Source organism: Helicoverpa zea, chromosome 18 (assembly GCF_022581195.2).
Source record: "Helicoverpa zea isolate HzStark_Cry1AcR chromosome 18, ilHelZeax1.1, whole genome shotgun sequence".
NCBI classification, from domain to species: Eukaryota; Metazoa; Arthropoda; class Insecta; order Lepidoptera; family Noctuidae; genus Helicoverpa; species Helicoverpa zea.
This window is the reverse complement of record NC_061469.1, coordinates 3,862,915-3,886,662: the sequence shown is the minus strand read 5'-3', so window position 1 is coordinate 3,886,662 and position 23,748 is coordinate 3,862,915. Positions and strand designations below refer to the sequence as shown.

The window sequence follows — 23,748 nt, the reverse complement described above, 5'->3', positions numbered from 1 at the left end:
AATAATGTTGGAGGTTAGCTTAATTTAAATCCCACCCAAAACAAAAATGTGAAAGACTGCCAAGTTCGATAATATGGGAATGCTTCGCCTATAAAAGAAGTGAGATCTGAATAAGTACCAAGTTCCATACACATACCTCAGTTAAAAATAGTTACTTTTTAATGATGTTACTTGATATGCGTAAATAAAATAGATTTTGAGTTACAGGGGGGTCGAATTTGGCCCGAAATGGTTCGTGTAATATGACCCACGGCCGGTGTGTCGCTTTTTTTGCTCGAAGTTGGCGGACACACTGCCGTGTGTCTAGATCATCACAACCGAGCCTTTTTTCAGCTGTGTTGGGGGCGGCTTCCAGTCTAATCGGAATAGCTTAACTTAAATATAATATGAAAAAGATTTCTGGAAACGAATCAGTAATCTAGGAAAGATTTCGCTGGCATTCTTTTCAGATAACTCGATACATATTTCATTTTCATTATTCTAGGTAGGTAAATTAATTTATTGAGAATTGAGTAACAAGAACTTCAACGATTCATAGCATTCTGTGAATGCAATAACGATTCTCATAAAATCTATTTCCATGGAAAAAGATCGTGGAAATTGACAAATAACACATCTATTTCTACGCAACTAACCTATTTACGTTCCTAAGTACTACTTATGTATATATATATATCAACATAGTATGTATATTGAATCTTCACTTAGGACGTAGATATACTAACATACTCAGAGAATCTAGCCAACAGGAGACGCCATTGACGTACCTTACCTACCACCAAGGTACAGGCGCCGACAAGTCGACCTACCCCAATCTGTCAAATTTTACCAATCGAACATTACTCTTCGACTATTGTGATAAGGTTCATAATCTATTGAAGAAATTTGACAGATTAAGGTAGGTTGATGTGCCGCTCATACTCCTATGTTTATTGTGAGTATCAAGTTTATGCTTGTGTTTGTTAATATTGACGTGCGTAAGGACGTGATCGAAAATATATGACTGAGCTATCACCATTATACTGTAGCTTCGCCCTCAACAAGTAAATTGGCAGACTTTTTCACATAGATATAAGTGCTCATGCCGGTTCCAGTTGGTCAGATGCTCTTAACCAATCTGTTAGGAATCTTCACTTACGACGTATTTACAATGACGTCATGCATCGCTTAACGCTGTCAGTTTGTATTAAAAGAGCTCGATATTAGAGTGACGTGGATGTGTATAAACAATTTTGATCCCTGGGTAGATTATGTTAAGGTGTTTTTTAGTTTACTTTTTAGGAAATTTTTCAGTGATTTTTCTTTCGTGAGTATGGAAATAGATGTTGTGGTTGAAATATTAGCTAGATATGAAGGTAGAGTAGCTAATTTCTAGTCTGTAAATTGCAGAGGGTTTATAATATGTACATCTTTAATTTGATGGAAAAAAAAAACAAAACAGCATGACATCTCATATCCTCATCTAGTTCAAGTTCTCCTTCGCAGAAAAATATACCAAGTTATTACAAGTTTCGCATTTTAATCCAATGAAAACAGAATAAGAAAATATAAAGTTTATATAGTTACGGCCGTTTCCAATATGTATTTTGTGGTTTTGCTTATTAAGAGCTAGGCATTTGACATTACTCGTATGGAGCTTACATCAAAATTATATCGCTAGTAAGCAAATTCACAGATAGTCAGAATATTGAGAACGCTGTATAGAGTCATACACCTTAGTGTATAACGACAAGGCCGAACAGATACCTTTCTAACCACATAGACTATTTTTAATCCAGGTAACCACTACGTACCAATTCAGTCAAACAATTTTCAACCCTTATACCCACAAGTATAAGTTTGAAATCTGCTTGCTGAAGACTACATAAAGAAGTTCTTTCAGAATGCCAGTAAAAATGCGAGTTACAGTATAAAATATTTCGAAGCTAATAGAAGCCATTTCTAGACTTATCAAAGCAGAAAGAAGTGGGTAAGAATGTTTTTTTAATTAAAATAGTTTCTTGGTAAGCTTGGCAGACCGACTTTATCGGATCTAGATTTAAAGGTTTTTCTTTTTATCGGAAACTATTCGAGTCTTTGCAGTATGTGGGTACCTACTCTTGCTTTTACTTTTGTTGTAGTTGTGATGTCGTTTAAGTTTAAATTCTTGATAAAGTATCGTTTATATGAGAGTCATTGAGAGTAGTAGCTGTAGGAGGCTATTACATTTTGATTTGATCTTGTTGCATGTACCTTGTGAATGCGCATAATTGTTGTTTATTATAAGTAAGGTATGTACGGCGTCGATAGAACGATGGACTGCGATTGTTACTCTTTCACACACAAATAACTCAACAGATTTTAATCCTACTAATATCCTACTTTTCTACTTATACAATATTAGAAATGTGAAAGTTTGTGAGAATGTATGGATGTGTTTTTGTTATTTTTTCATGCAAAAACCGACCGATTTGGTTGAAATTTGGTATGTAGATAAGTGATACCCTGGATTGACACTTAGGTTACATAGGCATTTTTAGCCCGATCAAAATACCACGCGGTTGAAGCCGCGGGCGGAAGCTAGTAAAACTATACAGTAGAATAGCCCGGACATTCAAATAACACATAAACTGAAATTCAATAAAGATACCGGCTCATCCACTAGCGGAAAATAATCATTCCTTCATGTTTAAATATCAATTAAAAAGATTACCCACTAATTACAGGAAATTAGATAAAGGCTAGACAGCGCATATTGACATAACTATCTTATCAAATCCTGACCTAAAAAGCCATAGATTATTATGTCATGGGGCTTGGATCCCATTGATGCGAATAATCCTTTCGCTCGACGCTATTGAGTATTGGATTTTCGGGGAAACATGGTAATTGGTATACGTTGGTATGGAAATACGGTAAAATTGTTACTAAGGAATAATTAAAATAACGAAAAAATAGACCCTATTTACTGGTTCTCAAAATAAGTAGCGAAAAGGCTTCTTTTCATAATGAAGAACATAGGAATATTCATTATTAGGCTCAAAATTGATTGGCGATTTTAAACTTTTTAGCCCAGGTTTTTCATGATTCTTTCTTGTCAAAGATGTTATTTAGAAATTACCGATAACAAGAAAAAGAACTTACAAAATCTCTCACTTGACTTTCATATAGGTACATATTTATGTCTATATTGCAGGGGTAGTTCAGACCAAACGAAAAATTAACTAGAGCTAGGACAAGACCACACATTCTTCAACATTTATGTTTTAAATAATCTTCGTGAACTAAGAGGGAACAACAACATTTTTTTCTACATCTATTTACAGAAAAATATTTTAATAGAGTGAGCATAAAATGAGCATTCCCTCGTTCCATACAAATGAGCCATTACAGTCGCAATGATACATTGCTATCTTACCAAGGCAAGGCGTATTTACCTAGATACACACTGTGTTAACCCTAATGGTTTGCAAACATGCTCTGAACAAACGTGGTGGTCGTTCAACTTATGCTATGTAACTATCATTTACAGAAAATGGTATAGTAGGTAATAGACTATTATGGTCTTTAAGGTCACACTGCAGACTAAATAGTTGGCCAAAAGTTGGCAACCCGATGGTTGTCAAATTTTTTTTTTTTAAGAAAATCTTGTTTCGGTCGGTCTGATACCAGCTAAATACCTGATCTTTGTAATGTGCGTACCGCCATTTATCATGGTACCAAATAAACAGTCCACCGAGATCGGGCTTTCTTTCATAAACAAAATGTATGTCAGTAATATTATAAATAAAAGCAACTTAACGGATTAATTAGGTTCGATTCGAAAGGCTACTGTCTGAGACGATAAGAACATAATTTAGTATGAGATAAAAGTTGGATTCGAATATGTGAAGTAGTTTCAAACATCAGGACACAACCAAAAACACAGTGAACTTTATTTTTTTTAACACTAGCTCAAAATCTCAACTCAAACTCTTGGCAATTCAACAATATCCAAAATGTTTGCAAACAAATGAACCGATTTATCAATTTAATGGTAGCAAATAATGTTCAATTTCTTTACACTACCATATCATTAGTAAATTAAATAAAACTCATCCATTAGCCGTGCATTAGTTTATTTGACAACAACATTCACGATATTTTGTCCATTAAAAGCACAAAAAATAAGGCATGATAAATGATAGCTGGGACTTTGACAAACTATCTTCCAAATATGCTGAAAGATTGCTGAAGTTGAGACTTATTTATAAAATACTAGCTTTTCCCCACGTTTTCGCCCACGTTCCATGGGAATAACTGCCCGCACCCGTATAAAATATAGCCAGGAAAAGACATATCTTTTCTCAGGTTTTGAATATCTATTGCATTTAAATCAGTTCTGCAGTTTAACCCCTTTCTACGCGAAACATAATGGATTTTCTATTGTTCTCTAATTAGCGGCATTCAAGAGACAAGAAAGCTCGACAGACGGACAGAGAGACAGTTTCTTTCGAATTTACAATATTAGTAAGTACTAATCCAAGACGGATGAGTCATTTATTTATTTTTTAAACATTTTTCTTTTATTCCATTAGCAAAGTAAACATTAATAGGTACTCAGTACTGTAATAAAATCGCTTAACGAGAAATGGTTTTAAAAGGCTTTTGAGGAAAAACTATTGTCACAAGCGCAAAAGAAGTAGGTAATAAAGAAATTTTTGTACTCATATTATCATGATATTTTATTTTTTATTACTATGAAGGAATGTAGCGCGAGGAAACTCGCGACTTATGAAAAATTACCAATAAAGCGTCTTTGAAAACGCGAGTAATTTTTGCGCCTTATATGTCAGAATAGACGATTACATTCAAGATAAAAATGCTTGGAAACATGCTGGTCCTGCTCCATAGGACATACTGACAATATCTAATTAATTAACAAATTAAAACTACACCAGCAAATAAAATTGTATTCATCTTTTGATTATTAAAATTTGTTTGTAACTTTGTACCAAAATATAAACCAATTTGTAAATGTGAACACCATGTAGCATTTTAATTGTCACTTTATCCTCATTTGTCTTTGCGATTCTACATGATCTTCGCATGCTTTTACTGTATGTATCAATACATACAAACTGTAATACTATATTATTTTTAAAAAGAGTAACCATGGAGTTTCTTGCCCGTTCTTCTCCATAGGAAGCTACTTTTGGAATGGGCAACTAGAATCAAACTTAGTTATAATTTTGACGTTCATAAGTGCTTGTAAAGGCCTAAATGAAATAAATGATTTGACTTTGACTTTGACTTTGACTTTAGAACCCTTTTCAGGCCAAAGGTTTTTATACACAAAACATAACCTATTCATTATTGATGCATTGGATCGAAAACAAACAAACAAAGCTATAAATTGTTATCAATATGCCTATCAACTTTGATAAAAAAATTATTAAGATTATGTTTCTTTGAAAATCACTAGATATTTATGAAATAAATATTTGCTTATATTTTACCTACTTTATACATAAGACAAAATAGTACATTAGACAAAATATTTATTCGTATTTATTTGGTTGATAGAATTAAAATCACTTCGCATATACTAATACAATAAGGAAGATTTTTTTTTATTTGTTCGTAGGTACCCCTAAAGGCTCCGAAACTAATGGGCATTTCACCTTTGGAAAGCTTTACTCTTCCCGAGTAACATAGGTTATTTCTTATCTCGATTCGGGCAGTAGTTAGATAAATAAAGTTGATTTGTAACACATTTGCGTTTGATAACAAGAATAAAATCTTCCACTTCAGCGACTTTTGATAGACTGTGTACAAAATACTTCAGAGATCGTAAACATTGGAGATATCAAAGTAACGGCGGTTACATGATCTTACGAATTACGAGTAGTCATAAATGTAACACATCGTTAAGTAATTTGGACATGGCTATAAAGAAATATCGGTCATCTGAATTGGAACACCCTTGAATGCTCGAATTACGGAAAACATGACTCAACACTACGATGTTTTTAAATTGTACTGTCAGTATCAAAAGTAGTTTGAACAAATATAAATTTTCAAAAGTGTAACGACTTACAATACATATGCCATTCATCATACTGCAATGGTCACCATGGCTTTCTGGTGGTGCCAGGTTCGCTTTCCGGTACAGTCAACACTTGTGTGATGACCATGCTTGTTGGCTGTGGTGTGGGTATATATGTATATTATGTACCTACTTGTAAGTATTTAGTTTATCAGTTGTGTGAGCACCTATGAAACAATCTAAAAAATAGCTTACCATGGGGTTAATGGTGTGTGAAGGTGTCTCGATATATCTTAAACTTCAGGAAATGTAGATGAGTACTCTGAAAAGTTAACGATGACACAGTGTTCAGCAGTTTTGAAAATTTAGATTTGTTCAGCTACTTTTGATGTTGATTGTACAAACATTTTTCAATTGATTTAGATGTTTTTTTATAAATCTTTGTTGTATATCAATCTAGTCTCGCTTCTCTTTTGTTTTAACTATCGTGGGTGTTTGATTTGTGAATTTGTTACATATATTCTAGTGTCTGGATGATACGCATGCAACAAAGTGTGTGCTAAGTATGAATATAGATGGATGGAAGAGGAAGACCTAAGAAAAGATGGATAGATTGCCTGAAAGATAACATGAATAGGAAGGGAGTGAGTGTCAGTATGACGAGTGACTGGAGAAAATGGAAGAGAATGACATATTGCGCCGACCCCAAGTAAAATTGGGAACAGGGCAGGAGAAAGAAGATTCAAGTGTCTGTTATACTGAATTTTATAATAGGTTTGAACTTGTTAATTACATGAATTCTAGTACCTATAAAACAATGTTCTACCAGTTAGAGTTCCCAGAAGTAATATCTAGTACCTCTGCCAGAGATTTCTATTTGATTGCACTATCTAAAACTGAAAGAATTGTCAAATCGGACTAGTCGTTACTGAGATAAGTGTGTTCAATAAACCTACTCTTCAGATTTATGAAAATAAGTAAAGATAAATAAAATCCAGCATTAAGTATCGACTTACTTTACAAATGAAAAGAAAACAGAAACTGTTAAGTATCTAGTAAAATCTACAAAATAAAACTGCTAAACGATTGTTCGAAACTCGAATGAAAACATCAAAGTTCTGTAAGATTGCAGTTGTACTCGTAAAACTTGAATCGAACTTAGCGGAACTTTCAACGGAAGAAAGTTATCTGATACAGCACATTTTATCGTTCGTGACTTTGTATAAAAAACCATAAAATTTTAACCCCAGATGCAAAAAAGGAGTTTAATACAGTTCGCTATCCGTTTCTGCAGTTCTTAAATGGATCAATCAACCGATTTAGACGCATTTTTATTATTAGAAAGCGGATTTTTCAGCATAGGTTTTTGGATATGTTCAGTTGAAATCGGTTCAGCTGTTTTAGCTATTTTGTCAACAGCAGCAAGGAGCACAGACACAAAACAGCAAAAAAGTTCGTTTTGATACGTAACATAAGCCATAACCAACCGTGAAATTGCCGACCATTGGCGAAATTGGCAACCCACCCTAAAAATGTTATCGTGTCTTGTAAACAATAAAAAAAAGACGATCTCAATCACGTCACTTGATTTCACTCTCAAAAGCTCAGAGATTACCTACTGTTTAATTTTTCAATTGGAAAAGAAAATTATCAAACATCACTGATTCTTTGTCATTTTTATCATGGTGTAAAAATCATTTGTGTAGACTATCTCAGAAGATAAATTATACGGAAAAGATTGATGAATTGGACAAGATTATAAAAGAGAAGGAAAATATTGAAATAACTGTTATAAAAGATATTGTATGGAGGAAGGGGTATGTAAGGAGGAGCCGATAAGGAAGCCAAAATATTAATCATGAAATTCCGAGACTAAATACGGTCTCGTTATGAAATACTTAATTTAATATAAAAAAGCTTCTGAAAAAGGAAGTCAGAAGTCTCTTTAATATAAGGCTGTTAAATTAGAACTATAAGTTTTAAAAGAAAATATCACTTAACATTTGTAATGAAAAACTAACTCATGTGTCAATGTCTGCCTTTCACGCCAAAACGGCTAAACCGATTTAAAAACAATTTATCCAGGTGCGAGAAGTAGCTTCCAAGGAAAGAATGAAACTGAGATACGAGTAAAACCATCACGATCAACTCTCAATATGGTATAAAATTCCCTTTAATCACAAACTAAAATAAAAACACCATGTAACTGGAACCAGGCTTCGAACAGAAACATCAAATAAATAGTAATTACGCCTAAATGTCCTCGGCAATAGTAGCCGTTAAGCCAATGACGTGGAAGACAATAAAATGGAATTGGAACAGTACTATGTAGCGTAGTATTCACGTATGTGTGTGTGTGTGTGTGTGTAAGCCATTGATGTCTCTACCCTTAGGTTACGCACCCATTGTGAAACTGAATATTTCTTAGGACGACTGTTGTCTCATACGACAAAGTATCGGCCTACTGGTTTTGAAGTGCCCGCAAGCTTGAAGTTCAGTAGACCGATAGATGCATCGGGCTAATACTAAAATCAGTGTGAAGATGAACGGTAGTGCATAGCAGCAATGTATCCAAACGGAATGACTGAAAAGTTTGATTGGATCCACGGTTACCTTTAAATCCATCGGGCCGATAAAACTTTAAATAATATTTATTGTCCCATATTTATTATTGTACCTATGTCATAGAAAATACATAAATACATATTTATAATCAGCCTTTTGACTGTCTTACTGTACTGCATCGACTTTTTATACAGAGGTAACATATTATACAGAATAGGCGTTAATTACTACGATAGCTAATTTTGAAACAAATAATAAGCTAAACAAAAAGTCTTTATACTATCACAAAGGTGAGAGAACGCGCCCCTATCCATTGCTATCCTTATTAATTAGGGTGTCGTCCAAATCGAACTCGACAAATAAAAAATCGGAAACTCGAACAAATCGCTCTTTAGTAGTTACTAGAACTAGTATAGTACTCCGTTAGGGTTGCGACTAATCGATGCCAATCGCTTTACACTCGGTAGCAATAAATCTGGATTTGTTACAAGAATCTTAGGTAATGTAAACAACTGAAGATCGTATTTCACTTAGAATTGGTCGATCACAAATATTTTCGCACTTCTTAAAAAGGTTACTTTAGTTATAGTCAAGTATTTCTTGCTAGAACGGATATTGAATCTAGGATATTGTGGCTAAACTGTAACTGGCCGCAGGGTCAATCCTTAGATGGGTGATCGTGTCATGACGAGTTTCTCCATGAATCTTACTAGTAGATATCAGATTCACACAGTTAGACAGAAAACCAATCCCAACAAAGTTGGTAAATGCCTAGGTACACTATTAATCTTCTAGAATCCCTTAATCCGTAACTGCTATTCCAATACCAATTTTCTGTATTAATGAAATAGTCCTGACGCTTTAAAACCAATATAATCGCCTTGGGTTGTCCACTGCGGTTCTTTTAATTCCGTTGCAGCCATAAAAGTACCCTTCAAAGTAATTGAAGAAGATTGTGAAAACACTATTCAAGTCTTCAAATAGGAATTCTTTAAGTAGCTACTCCACTGCTTTTCTAATCTCCTGGTATTCGACCTAGTTTCAGTTTTTTTCTCTCTACAACTTTGTTTTATTGTGAAATGTAAAATTATTCAACTATGCTGAGCATTCGTGGACGTTTATACGTAGATTAGTTTTGTAAAATGCTGTAACTCTAAAATACTTTTGTTCGAATTAATAAAAGGTTTCAAATATTGTTCATTACTTATTATAGTTATATATTAAAACAAGAAGGAGAGGAGAACTTAAATGCTTGACAACTGTCTCTTATATCCTGGAATAGACTAAGGTAATATTTTCAAAAATCATGAAACAACAATTAGGTATATGATGTTTTAATTTGTTTTTATTATTATGTATGTAATATAATCAGAAAGAAACATAAACAAAAGTAAACATCATTATCCGTTAAACGATAGAAAAACATTTCATCGCATGAACTCTAGAACACCGATAAATCATTCACGCCAATCAATCGAGCAAGGTTATCAATCGGCGAATCAATCTATCAATCGCATGTGCTTTAACTATTACCAATAGGTATGTGCTGAATATTAATATTATAAACACAAGGACTAAGTAATTGTTTGCTTTGTGTAAGCATTTCCCACATTCCTAATAGAGCCAAGACATAATTATGTCCAACTAGCTTCCGCCTGCGGCTTCGCCCCCATGGTGTGTCAATAAAAAGTAGCCTATGTGTTAATCCAGGGTATCACCTATCTACATACCAAATTTCAAATAAATCGGTCGAGCCGTTTTTGCTCGAAAGAATAACAAACATACATCCGTACATTCTCACAAACTTTTACCTTTATAATATTAGTAGGAAATATTAGTAGGATATAAAATAACTACCTGTGATTTCAGCCGTATCCCGTGAAAACTACTTTACACACAGACTTCTTCTATAAATAGGCCAATGAACACTGAAAAGAATTTTCAATTCGGATCAGTGATTCTTGAGATAAGCGCGTTCAAGCAAGCAAACTTTGCAAATTTATAAAATATTTATGTAATAGATTTTTAGTTGAAAGATGACTTATTTTGTTATATTAATGTAATTTTCAGCTATCTTCAGTGAGTCTTGAGTCAGCTCCTATAAAAATCTTTTTTGTATTTCTTTAGTAAGTAGGTATAGGTTCCGAGCCGAAAGTTATCCCATTTATCATCCTATGAAGATAATCACATTACCTATGTAGGTCATGGAGATTGTGTCCCAACTTCAGATACCGAGATTTGTCTACTCTACACTATTATTCTAAAGAGGAAAGATCTTCATGTATGTATGTAATGAACAAGGTCAGAACTACTGGACTACTTTCAATTTCACGTCAATTTTCACGGTCTGTAACAACTGTATTAAAAAGTCACTATAGTTCGGCCATTCAGAGAATGCGTTCCTGACACGTCGCGATTGAACTGACGACGTAATAACATTCATTGATTATTGATATAATAATGTTGTTTTAATGCTCCTCAATTGTTAAAACGGTAAACAACCAGCAAAAATATTTTTATCGTAACTGCAACGCCATTGCAAAGTTACGTCGTCAGTTCAATCGCGACGTGTCAGGAACGCATTCTCTGAATGGCCGAACTATATATAGCAAAAAAAACTAGACTGAACACAAATCAACTAAGTATTTAACATAACTACAAACTAGTCCAAACAGACAAATAAGCAACATTTCATCTAGAAATTTAATCTCCGGCAAGGCAGGTTATCTATCACTGATTTCAACCGCACAAAAGCTAAAAACGCCCGTAATCCCGGCTTTCTGCGAACCACATTCAGCAAACCAATATAGGACTGCGTAGAACTGACCTATCTGTGAGTTCTATTGATGTAACGGACCTATTTGTGAGTTCTATCGATGTAGAACTCGCCTATTTGCAAGTTCTTTTGATAAATTGTGTATTTTTATTGATGGATTTTATCTATTAGGTTATTCGATATATAGGTACTGTTCGGTAGATTTATCGTAATAAGGCAAAAGAGATGTGTAAGTAGTTTTATTTTGCGTAAACCAATTTGGTTGGTTTTATTTCTGAGTACATTTTGGTAGATAATATTATTTTGTTTCTTGTTATGTAAATGCGAAAGAGGGGTGTACAGACATTTGTGTACTAGTGTATAGATTTTGTTACGTGACGGTTGTAAACTGAAAGACATAATATTTAGAAAGGCACATTACGCATCGTCGTTGTTACAGCTGAATAACATCCACTACTGGACAAAGGCCTCACCCTAAATTAGCCACATTATATGTACATGCTACACCGTAATTAATAATTCGAAAAAATTATGTATTCAGTCTAGCGTATGTCTAGATGTCAAATAAAATTAAAGTGCTGATATCTCTCTGTGCGTCAAATTTTTTTCCATCCAGTGATCACACAAATTACAAAACAGTTTTCCAAACTATGTCTACTACATGAATTCATGTGGTTCTAGACTAATCCCGTCTAGTTGTTCACATTTACCCCATTTCATGGGTCATTTCGTATGGTACTTACCCACTTACGAAAGTTTAGTGAGCCTTATAATAAATCGACCATATCATAATACAAAGTTTGGCAAATAAATCTATCTTTATCTTCCCATGCTTCTCATCTTTTCATTCATATAACACGTTGGCGTTTTTATAGTTTTATTAGTTGTAACAATTTGTGGCTTTTGTCGTTTATTGGCCAAGAATTATGTGTCGAATAAATATTATAGCCCTTTATGAGTTGTGTGAGTGGATTATCTAAATGGAACGTTTGGTGGCAATTTTGTTATTTAATAAATGTCGTGCAATAATGGCTGATTTACGATAGCGTAATGTGTAGCTTTCTAAATTGAATTATATTTTTTTTTTCAAGCTCTAAGCATAACATTTTAACACGCACCCTGGGTAATATTTGACAGAGGTCAATATAAAACTTCCTTTTTCATTTGTTATAGGTTTTTGTATATTTACAAAATTAATTTCATCGAATTTGTTTCTCTCATTTTACCATAAAATTGAACAAGCTAGCTATTTTTATTTAAGCATTTATTACAGCCAATTTTCAGTCTTAATAATGCTAAATTTATTTTAGAAGCCTACTCAAAACATCTGTAATGTTCTATAAAACTGTATAAAAGCATATATTGTAGAAGCAAAGCCTGTATCCCATCAAATGGTTCGTTAACCACACTCATCTCGGGTTGTGCCCACACTAACACATTTCATGTGACCGAGTAAAAATGTCATCTTGGCTCTGTGATAAGCTTTCTATATTGCTTTGCCTTTTTGCTTTTATTTGGCAAAACTTAAAAAAATAATCATGCAAATGAAAATTTTCTATAGTTGTACATAGTTATCCTAGTGTCATAATAGCCACGCCATCTTTTGAGTACGTATTTTACGAAAAGTCAACAAATCATCAGACGCAGTCTTTCTTTATCTCCAGAGCAATACCTGTGTCAAATTTTATCTCAAACGTTACAGCGGTTAAAAATAAAATAAAATAAATAAAATTGCATCAGCCACACCAATACTTAATGATAAACATTTACCTAGAAAAAATCTGAGATCATTTCTATAATCCCCCCAATTAAGCCATTGATGGTCCCAAATTTACATCACCACACATATAAGAGGTCTATAAATCACAGTACAATGCTATCATATAATTGTTATGGTAAGTTTTTGGTGATAATCGTAAACCATGCCTTGGTTAAGCCATCAAACGTGATTGGCAGACTAAGTTGGTTTAGTATTGTTAGCGCTTGCATGGTCTATTTATGGAGTATATCAATTTGGTTTGAAATCTGCGCAGTAATTTGTAATGGGACGTAACTGTCATCGTGTATGTACTTGGTTTCTCTATTATTTCTCATCTTGGCACTGTTTTACGTGGTTTACCTAAAGGAACTACTTCCCGTAGGTACAAGACTAAACATACGATGAATTTCACGTTCAAAATATTAGTATAATGTGATAGGTCATTCAAATATCGGTTTTCAGTGTTTTACTAAAAGCCTTCTATCGTACAATGGTCATTATCAACTCCGCATAAATTGCATGGACGTTAAGTAGCATAAACTATGTAGGCAGCATTACAATAGCCTTCAGGAACGGTCATACTTACTCGAAGTACATAAATAAACATCCATCGAGATCTGAAAATGAGCCCTGCATTCTGACGAGCTGTTATGATTCAAACCCACTCTATTCTTACAATAACTGTAGTTCAAGTAGATTTAAACATAACACCCTTCTTTTTGTGTCGGTATTAAAAAACACCATTTACATCCCATTCAACTTTCGGTCTTTTCTCGTAAACAATAAAGTACCAAGGACCTCAAAGTTTCGGCTATCATGAACCAGGAGTCCAAAACTTCAAGAGTTGTACCCATTAACACTTGTAATTGGAGTAAAACCACAAGTTTCAAGTGCTATAGTTGGCTATTGGAACTTTATGTAGGACACAACATTGTCGGCCAGTAATGTATATCCTACTAAACTTTGCAGGAACTACTAGTTACCGATATAATATAGTTTCCGTTTATGGTTTCGATAATATGGTATATTGTGGGGTAGTTGAAGAGGAATGAATAAGTCGTGGTAACTTAGTGGGTATTTGAGTAAAGCAACCTTTCAAGTATGAGTGTGTGGGTTCGATTCCAGATCAGCCAATTGTCATTACAACTTTTCTAAGTTTGTATGTGCTTTCCTGAACTGATTACTGATTTAAAGGTGAAATAAAACATCTTGTAACCTATTTAAATTAAATCACCAGCCCGCATTGAGCTAGCGTGGTTATTAATGCACAGTCCTTTTCTATGCGCTACACTACTGATGAGTGAAAATGAAATCCTTGAATTATTTTATTTATATTCACTTATATTTTTTATAAATAAATGTCGGCTATTTGTTTGGCATTAAGATACGAAACACAATATACTTATTCATTTTCATTTTTGTTTATATTATGCTTTTATTATCTCCCAAATAGGTATATGAAAGGCATAAATAGTACATACGAAACTTATCTCCTACAGGTGTATAAGAATATATGAAAAAGGTACAAGCGAAAACTCGAGACAATCCTAATGATTGACTAAATTTATTTACATGGTAAAGTATTCGCGTGCGAGCGAACTAAAATTGGAAAATACACTTAGTTTTTATAAGCTTTTGGCGAATGTAATTTGATTGGTCTATAAAAATGATATGAGATCTGTCTGCACTATCAATATTTTACGATCACAAAATGTATACCTATCACTTGTTGCTAAAATATATCCTACGATATCACGTGCATTTACTTCTAAAGGTATTTCCAGATGAAAATTACACTACTATGTATACAGAGTTTGTTTCGTTTTCTTAAACGCGCTAAGCTCAGAATCCACAAGTTTAATTTGAATGTTTTTCAGTGTTAAGTAGCCTGTTTATTGAGGAAAACTATGGGGTGGGATAGGCTACTTTTTATGAGGGTGCAGGAATTACCTAACCAGGTAAAACCGCTGGCGAAAGCTACTATATGATATAGGATAATCCCCGTACTCAGTTATTTACCAAGTTACCATATAATGAGTAGGTAACGAACATTCTATCATTATTTAGCATATGTTGGTTCACCTGTAGGTACCTAATTGGCGACTGTGTAAGTCGTAGTAATAACAGAAATTGTACTCTGAGCTTTATCTACACAGAAGCTGTTGGTAAACCCTTTAATAAATAAATAAACATAGCTACATATTTTTAAGTATCTGCTTTACGACATTGCATGTTAAAATATAATATCATACCGTATCCCAATGCAACATAAGTGCATACCCTCTATTGTATGAAGATGAAACGGGCATAAATAATCTAGTAGGTTTTGTGTTCCTCATAGTATCTGGAGAACAATATTTTTGGAAATAAAAGCTCTATTTTTACCGGACTGGCAAGGACGCGTATGTTTTTAGGATTATTTTTTCTGTTACTTTGCCTATTTTTGAACGAGTTGGAGTTCCGTTTTAAAGTGTATACTCGTAAGTGCCAGTGTTAAGAATGCTTTGAAATATTTTGGTTCATTCTAAACTTACCGTATGTACCCTTATTAGCTATCCGTATCATTATTATCTAACAATGAACTCACTTACTAATTAACAAGATAGAAATACGCATCATTAGAACTATCTAATAGGTATATCATTCCACAATTAAAAATCATTGGTCTTTTTCTGATTTCCATCTATCTCCATCACAAAATATAATGCTAATGGTTGCAGTTTATTTCTTTTCAAAACGCTCTAGCTAGACGAAGGAGTACATATTTATATTTTTATAATTTATACGTAATCGTAAGCGAAGCTCATTCACACTCTCTTGGTCATTAACTTCAAGGTTTTTATGACGTATGTGAGTATGACGTTATTCATTTCATTTACTATAATAACTTAGCACATACTGGTTACATTAGCTACACGTGTTTTCACTCGGAATAATATTGCAAAAATAATATTACAAGTTATCAACTAGAAAGAAAACCCCAGGGAATGGTTTTACTCAATTTTGAATTTTCTATATTCTCGCACGGCAATTTAGGCATACGCACTATATATGAAAGAGGGTGTCAAGTTTGGCTCTAATTTACCAAATCCACAGACTTTCTAACAATTGAATCACGATAGGTATTAATAGGTATGGCCTTGCAAGCCACTATTAAATCAATAGAACACTAGACGTATCAATCTCATCACGCCGATAAAATGGCGCCGAAACTGACTGAATGGGTTTCGGAAAGCGTATTTCGCCACTAAAATGTCGCTATGCACTTTCAGTGTCGACCGAAAGACGGGTAACACATGAATTTGATGGCCAGTGATATGCGATTGTCATTTGGTTCGTATATGCTTACTATTAATGAGTATCGAATTGGTGTTCGATTTTCGAATTTGTGATGTTCGCGTTCTCAAAGGATCCGGTTTAATCGATTTACGGCCATTTTCATTATTCTATTGTTTTTTGCTTGCCATAAATAGTAATTTGACATTAATTGTATGGGACTAACGGCATAGGTATTTATAAAAGTTTCCATATATGTGTGCAGCAATCGAATCAACATATATTCTATATGTTATTATATTTTATAAGGTATTACTGATATCAAGAACAAAATTGTAGTTTGTTTTTTTTTCTGACACTAATATAAATTACACCTTTTCTGTCTACAGAAAATATTTCTCGATTGAAGATTCCAATTTCAACCAACTCCTTGAATCCAGTGTCCAATTATCAAAACGGGAAAAAAATTGAATAGCTTTCTTAGAGAAAGTTTTCATCTTTTAGGTAGTCCCAAACTTTTTGTACGTATTTATTACAAATTGAATTCGGAAAGACTAGGCAATCACAAAGACCGAGCCGACCTGTTTATCCTGAAAATTGAAATACTTGGCTGAATTGATGAAGTTTCAAAGCAAAAAAAAAATACACAGAGGTTAACAAAAGCAAGAATTTTAATTTGCAATCTAGCTTTGATACTATCTGTTTATATCTGTTTATTCTATTATTTGATTCATATGAAAAAACTTATCCAATGGTTTCATTAAATCATCATAATTCATCAGCCTTTATATCGTCCCACTGCCGAGCACAGACCTCCTCTCACACAGAGAAGGATTGAGCGTTAATCACGACGCTTGCTCAATGCGGGTTGGTGATTTCAGACTTTATAGTCTAGGGTTCCTCGAGATGTTTTCCTTCACCTTTAATCAGTTATTGGTGTCCAAGATATACTCAAAAAGTACATACTTACACAATCTAGACAAGTCCTTTAACCCATTTCATGTGGGGAGCGCAGATAAACGCGAGACGCAATTGATTTTCTTTTGTTTTATAATTAGCGACATATAAGCAGTTAAACATTCACTATCAAATTCTAGTACAAACAGAATGAATACTCTACTTGTGTAACAGTGTCTGACCTCTGCAACGTAAATTAGCTAATAGTTAATTAAAGTTGGTGCGATTCTAGCTAAAATTGTCTGCGTGATAGTGCAGTGGCTGATGAGTCCTTTGAAGCTGGGAATGTAGCTTAGATCATTAAACCAACTGGAATCGCCATGAGCATACTCTCGATGTCAGTGTATACGTTGAGGCGAGTCAACGCAACCAAAATAATGATAGCTAAATGACAATTTTGCTGTACGCTATTCCATTTTCACGTAGGTACGACAAAATTGATAAACAAAAGAAGTAGAAGAACACCATCTCCGGCAGTAGTTATGGTCTGAAGCCAGAATGACTGATAACCAGTCTTACTAAGGGTATCAGGTTGCCTGGATAACTGAGTTGGAGAGGTCATATAGGCAGTAGCTCCTTGTAAAATACTGGTGCTCAGCTGCATCCGAATAAACACTTGACAGTGGACACGGTACTAATACCTTTGGAAGACAACAATGGCGTCTCCAGTTGGTCTAAAGATTTTAGTGAGAAAATTACGTTACATTTACATCACGCATAGTAAATGTTTCTCGTACTATGCAAATTCTTTCAAGAGAGAAACCGGCATCTGAGATAAGAACCAATGAGATTTTTCACAATATTAAAATCTTAAATGAATGCGGTTTTCACCGCTTCTGGAGGAACCTACCTCCCCTATTTAAGGTGATGGTTTACAGGATTCTATGGCTAACTACTAATATTTACCTTTCCATTTTATCATATAAAGCTCTGACCTTAGTTGGTACGGAAACTTGAGCTTATCTAAACTCTTCGTACGTTCTTTGAAAAAAGGTCTTCTCTTAGTAATAGAACAGTAAATACACCTACGTTTCTATATTATATTCGTCGAAGTAGTACCAAGCAGTGTAGCTATAGCTTACTTTTCATGTGTTTTGTATGTACAGTTTCATGAAATTGAGCCTATCTATTGTTTTCAACATAAGTCTATTAACAGCGCTATTCTAACTATATGTACCTATATGACTAAACAGATTGTCAATTTCCAAGTACTATTTTCAGTTGTATGTAAGCCGGACTTCCGAAAGGTGCCGCTTACGACTGCCGCCCGCCCTACAATAATCATGTGTGGGAATAGGTATATGAAAATGATTCCAAGACATGCGATAGAAGCGCGTTTTCCATACTGTAACAAAAATGATGATCGGACTCAAACGGCTGCCACGAGCCCTTTTAGAATTGCACCTTTATTGAAACCTATTTTTCATCCTGACCAACCGTGAAAAGGGAAACCCTACTTAAAATACTCGCTTCGATAAAACACAATAAGGAACTCTCAAACATTTATAGAAATAGAATTCAAAGCTTCCAGTTCTATTTTAAGTCGACTTTTGGCAATAAAGCAACAATCATGAATTGAGCAAAGAATTCGTTTTACATAGAAAAACTGCGATCAGTGAGCGCGAATGATAAAGCTGATCTATAACCATAATTCGTGCGTTTGTTTGCGTCAAACTGAAAGCTAATTTCAGCTCGCATGTAATTTTGATACTTCATAAAACGGTTAGTGTAATTATTTTTGTCTGTACGTCCGGATGTTGATGCTGTTCTTGAAAACAGCTTGACCTTTTTTTGATGGACTTGAGATTATAATTAGAGTGTCAGTGTTATTTGAGTTAAAGATAATTATTTTATTTGATTGAAGACGAATTTTGAGCACAACTGTTTAGGTAACTCGGCCAACTACTAAGCGCTCCCGAGCGTACGCATACAAAGATAATGTGCTGTGGGTATATTTACATACACTAGTAATATGTTTGACCCGTTTTAGTAAAAAAAAATATCTATATCAGATTTAAATATATAGGTATTATTTTTATAATTTGTGATAAGTAATGCAACCTATTAGTTTTAAGCCTTGCTTAATTTAGATTTTATGTAAACTAGATTATTTAAACTTAAATAGTTTTCAGCACTAAAATGCTGATCCCCTGAGTAATTCACATTCAAGCGCGGCTCACAACCACTGTTTTTGGGAATTACACTGACGCAAAATCGACTGGCTTAGAAAAGACGGTACGCTTGGGTCTCCCCAAATTACTATGACTGAAATTTGTATTCTTACTGAATATTACATCCACTGCATTTAGCTTTGGCAGCTAAAACGCAAATGTGTAATTACAGTCTAAGCTAGTTACCACAGAACCAACTTACAACGTTCTCGTACGTGCGTTGCCGCGAAGAAAAACCGAGCGGAAAATCGAGTAGTGAGAACGCGGTGCTAATTAAAACGAAATTGTATTGTGCCAGAATGTTCGAAATACAAAACTTTGAAATCGAATTATTGTGGTATCGATTTTTTTGTATAGTTGACAGCTGTCAATTTTCAAGGGAAAATTGCATTTTTTCTTGTACTGACTGACAGAACTGTCAGCTGCACCAGAAAACGATCAGACCATAGCCTTTAAATAGGCAGCCATAAAGAATATATATGGCAATTGTAGAGCAAATAAATTGTTTCAAAATTTATGTATTTGAATTTAGAATCGGACTAGGCATGCAAATATTTTTGAAATGTACACACACACTATTAGTTAAAACAATACTCAGTCACAAATTACAAAATACAAAAACCTTGGACGTCAGAAACAAAAGAAAAACCCTGTGAAAAACTAGTCATGGTCATATTATTTGTGTTCATAGAATAAAGATGCTATCTCATTCATCGATCACTAAATGAGTGAACAAAATGACGTTGATTGATAATTTTCTTGATTAGAATCTGTGGTAACTCCCTATGGTAAATTAAAAAGATTGGACTTGTTGGTTTTGTTTGTACATGGAGAACTAAATGACTAGCGGAGGTGTCATAACGGAAAACCTGCTAGGAAAGTAACGCGACAAAAAGCGGGTATGCGGGTTATAAGGAACGTCTTCGCCCTTATACGCCTTCTTTGGAAGAGAAAATTTTTCGTAATACCAAAAATCGTTTACAGATGTCTTAAAAAACCCGAACGACTCGTTAGTTCACTCGTAACTGATCGTTTTGGTCAAGCCCGTCGTATGTATTTATTTATTTAAACATTTTCGGAAAACTTACAGCTATAAGAAATAATATGAGAGAAATAATATGACGCTTGAAGGCTATTTACAAGTTTTCACAAATAGCTTTTAGATAGTGATAAAAATTTGGCCTAGAAGAAGGCGCCTGACCTACCTGCATTATAATATCTCCGCATCTTTCCTTACTCTGTGAATTAGACTTGTTCGTTTTATGTTTAATGGTAATAAGGGTGATTTCTGAACAAGGGAAAATATGGCTTTAAGCATACTTAATTTGTCTAACAAAGTTTTAATTTGTTGATATTATGTGAGCAACTGAAGTAATTACTCCAATATTTTGTTTTTGATGAGCTTTTGTAAAAGTTTATTTTATGATATCTTTGTTTAAGAGGATGAAGGTATTATATTAAGTGAAGATTTATTCAAGTTTCTACTTATGCCAATTTATTTTATTACTAATGTAATTTGTTCTTTACATAAGTAAATAAAGAGGAAAGATTGATTCTTTGTTTCAATCGAAAAGGCTGCGGACCGATTGGGCTACATTTTTCAATTTAAGTATCAGTTTTGAAAAGACTTCATAAAATACTTATCTAATTTATAGATGTTGAATAACTAATGTTCTACCGCTTTCGATGTTATATTTATTCATTCTTAATTTAAAATCGATATTCAGAGCAAGACGGAAATAAGTAATGGTCTGTTATGATATAACTAAGCTTTTTCAAGAGGCAGGTGCACTGTTCATTTGTACTAATAACTAAACCTGACAGAAGTAGATGGTCTAAAAATAAACCTTTTTAGGATTAATAAAAGGTTATAGTGGGTTCTAATATCGTACATGAGGTTAAGCAACGCTTGGCGCGGTTATTCCATATCGGTTGGATGGGTTACCATCTTTTTACAACGAGATCTTCCGTGTTTCTGAAACTACGATATGTTAGTGGGTCCCGGCTGTCATTTGAACATCCTTGGCAATCGTTACGGGCAGACAGAAGCTATGAATTCTCACAACTAGTCTTGTCAAGGTGTATTGTATTGCCCAGGAAACTGAGTTGAGAGGGTCAGATAGGCAGTCGCTCCATATAAAATACTGGTACTCAGTGCACTGCATCCAGTAAGACTGAATCCGGACCACATCTTAATTGGGAACTGGTTAAACAGATAGATATTTAAAGCTGCAATTTTGCATACCTACAAAAAATGCAGCTCTGTAAACTAAAAAAACCAAAAATACTTTTTACAGTCTATTTTGACAAACTTCATTCTGCCGATTCAAATTCTATTTAGCAGAATTCTAAAAATAACTTCATGTTAAAACCATTTTTTTTACCGATTGCAAACAAATCGTTAGTATGTCTACTATTTCTTTTTGTTAAACATACGTTTTTGCGGGAAATAGGTATTTGTGTGTAAAACCAAACTGATTGATTTATTCAGGCAGAATTTTTCGAATACACATAAACTATGCTATACTGGTCATGCGAATGGAATACCTGGGTTTCTAAATTCTATGTAAGAAAATAACTTCCACCTACTTCAGTTGAAAATGTAAATTATTTTCAACTTTAAGGCGAAAGTAAAAGAGTACATTTTTAAATAATTATAGGTTCACTACTTTCATTGTCATCAGAAAATACCAATCATTCGTCATACTCATATTTTTGTATGACCTAAAACTATTTTTCGAAAACAAAAAACGACTATCATCACTTGAAGTCCTAAAATGCTGCTTTTGTTTCGAACGCATTGACATTTTTTAATACTTGAAAATATGAGCTGAAATATTTTGTGGAAACAAAACACTATCACATATTTCTGGGAGGCCTAAAATACTGCTTTATTTCGAACGATTTTTTTTTATATTTGAATTGTTATGAGCAAAAAAAAATTTTTTTAACAAAAGATAGTCACATGGTCCTTCAAAGGCCTAAAATGCCTCTGTATTTAGAAACAAAAATGTAAAAAAAGATTGGCTAGTTATTAAAACAAGCGCGTTCCAGTAAACGCAGCAATCCAGTAAAGTAGGCCAAGTGCAAGGCGCTCTCCACCAGTGAAAAGTAAAATAATGTTTTTATTTTAAATACTGCGTTACTGGGAACGCAATCCAGTGTTATTTTCGACATATTTATTGAAATTACGTGATAAAAAGAGGCGCGGATATATTTGAATTATAAATTGAAATGAAGCTATCAGTAGATGTAGTAATTTGTGAATTTATAAACGTCTTAATTTTCTTAAACGTGTGTAAAAGTAATTTATGTTACCGAGTAGTGAGGTGGTTTATTAATATCATTGTCGGCTAGCAAGTGAATAAATATTTTTTTCATAGCTCAGAAATGCGATTTTAAATTCTTTTCTTAACTGAGTTATTATGTGTATATTAAATAGTAATAGATAAATCTGAAATAAAACCTAAAAGTATATAAAAAAATAACGTTATCACTTACCGAATGTCACGTCAGATTCGAAGCATTAAAATTTTCCGAACCGTCGTCTCCACGGTGTCGTCCGCATCATAAATCATCTAAAGCCAACAAACTTTCTGCACTTCAACCCAAAATAGCAATTAAAGTACCTGCATTCAATTAATATTCAATTACGAGATCAAAGAAATTAATATTATTATTTAGATTTTTTTTCTTCGTTTTATCGATAAAGTTTTTATAAACATCACTCACTTAAAACACGCACATCACTGTTTTATTTTTTAATATTTCATATTTAGAATACTTAACAAAACATTTGACAGTCGAACTTTCTTTTTCATAAAACTCACAAGAATTCGAACGCAAATTCAAAAAACATTCGATGTTCAAAAAAGTATCGAAGTCTCGCTGCGTTCAAAGTTGCGAACAATTTGAGGCGCCATAACAGAGGCGGCCACGCGGCCGAGTCTCACAGAATAGACTGGAGTTAGCAACTCGTATTCCACACGAAATTGGAGTAATGCGCATGGTTCGACTAAGATCCGACGTAAAAAGCGAAGATGAACATGGAAGGCTTTCTCACTGAATGCACCCTTTCTATTGTGCCAGTCATAATGCGAGGTAGATGATTAGCCGCGCGTTTTTCCTCTCAAAAAAGTTCGAAATTTAAAATTCCATGGAAAAGTCGTTATTTGAAGGTTATATAAACTTTTTTATGTTCGGCCGTTGACTGATGATAAAGACCATTTTTAAAACG

At 33.9% G+C, this 23,748-nt stretch overlaps 1 protein-coding gene across 1 annotated transcript in view; it reads right to left on the bottom strand.

The window, feature by feature from the left end:
* Positions 1-23,469, bottom strand: part of LOC124638890 (neuropeptide CCHamide-2 receptor-like) — a 112,701-nt gene extending 89,232 nt beyond the window's left edge. The window contains exon 1 of the mRNA XM_047176031.1: positions 23,013-23,469. The gene's annotated coding sequence lies outside the window, so the exon portion shown is untranslated. The remainder of the gene's footprint in view (positions 1-23,012) is intronic.
* Between the last annotated feature and the right edge of the window lie 279 nt (positions 23,470-23,748).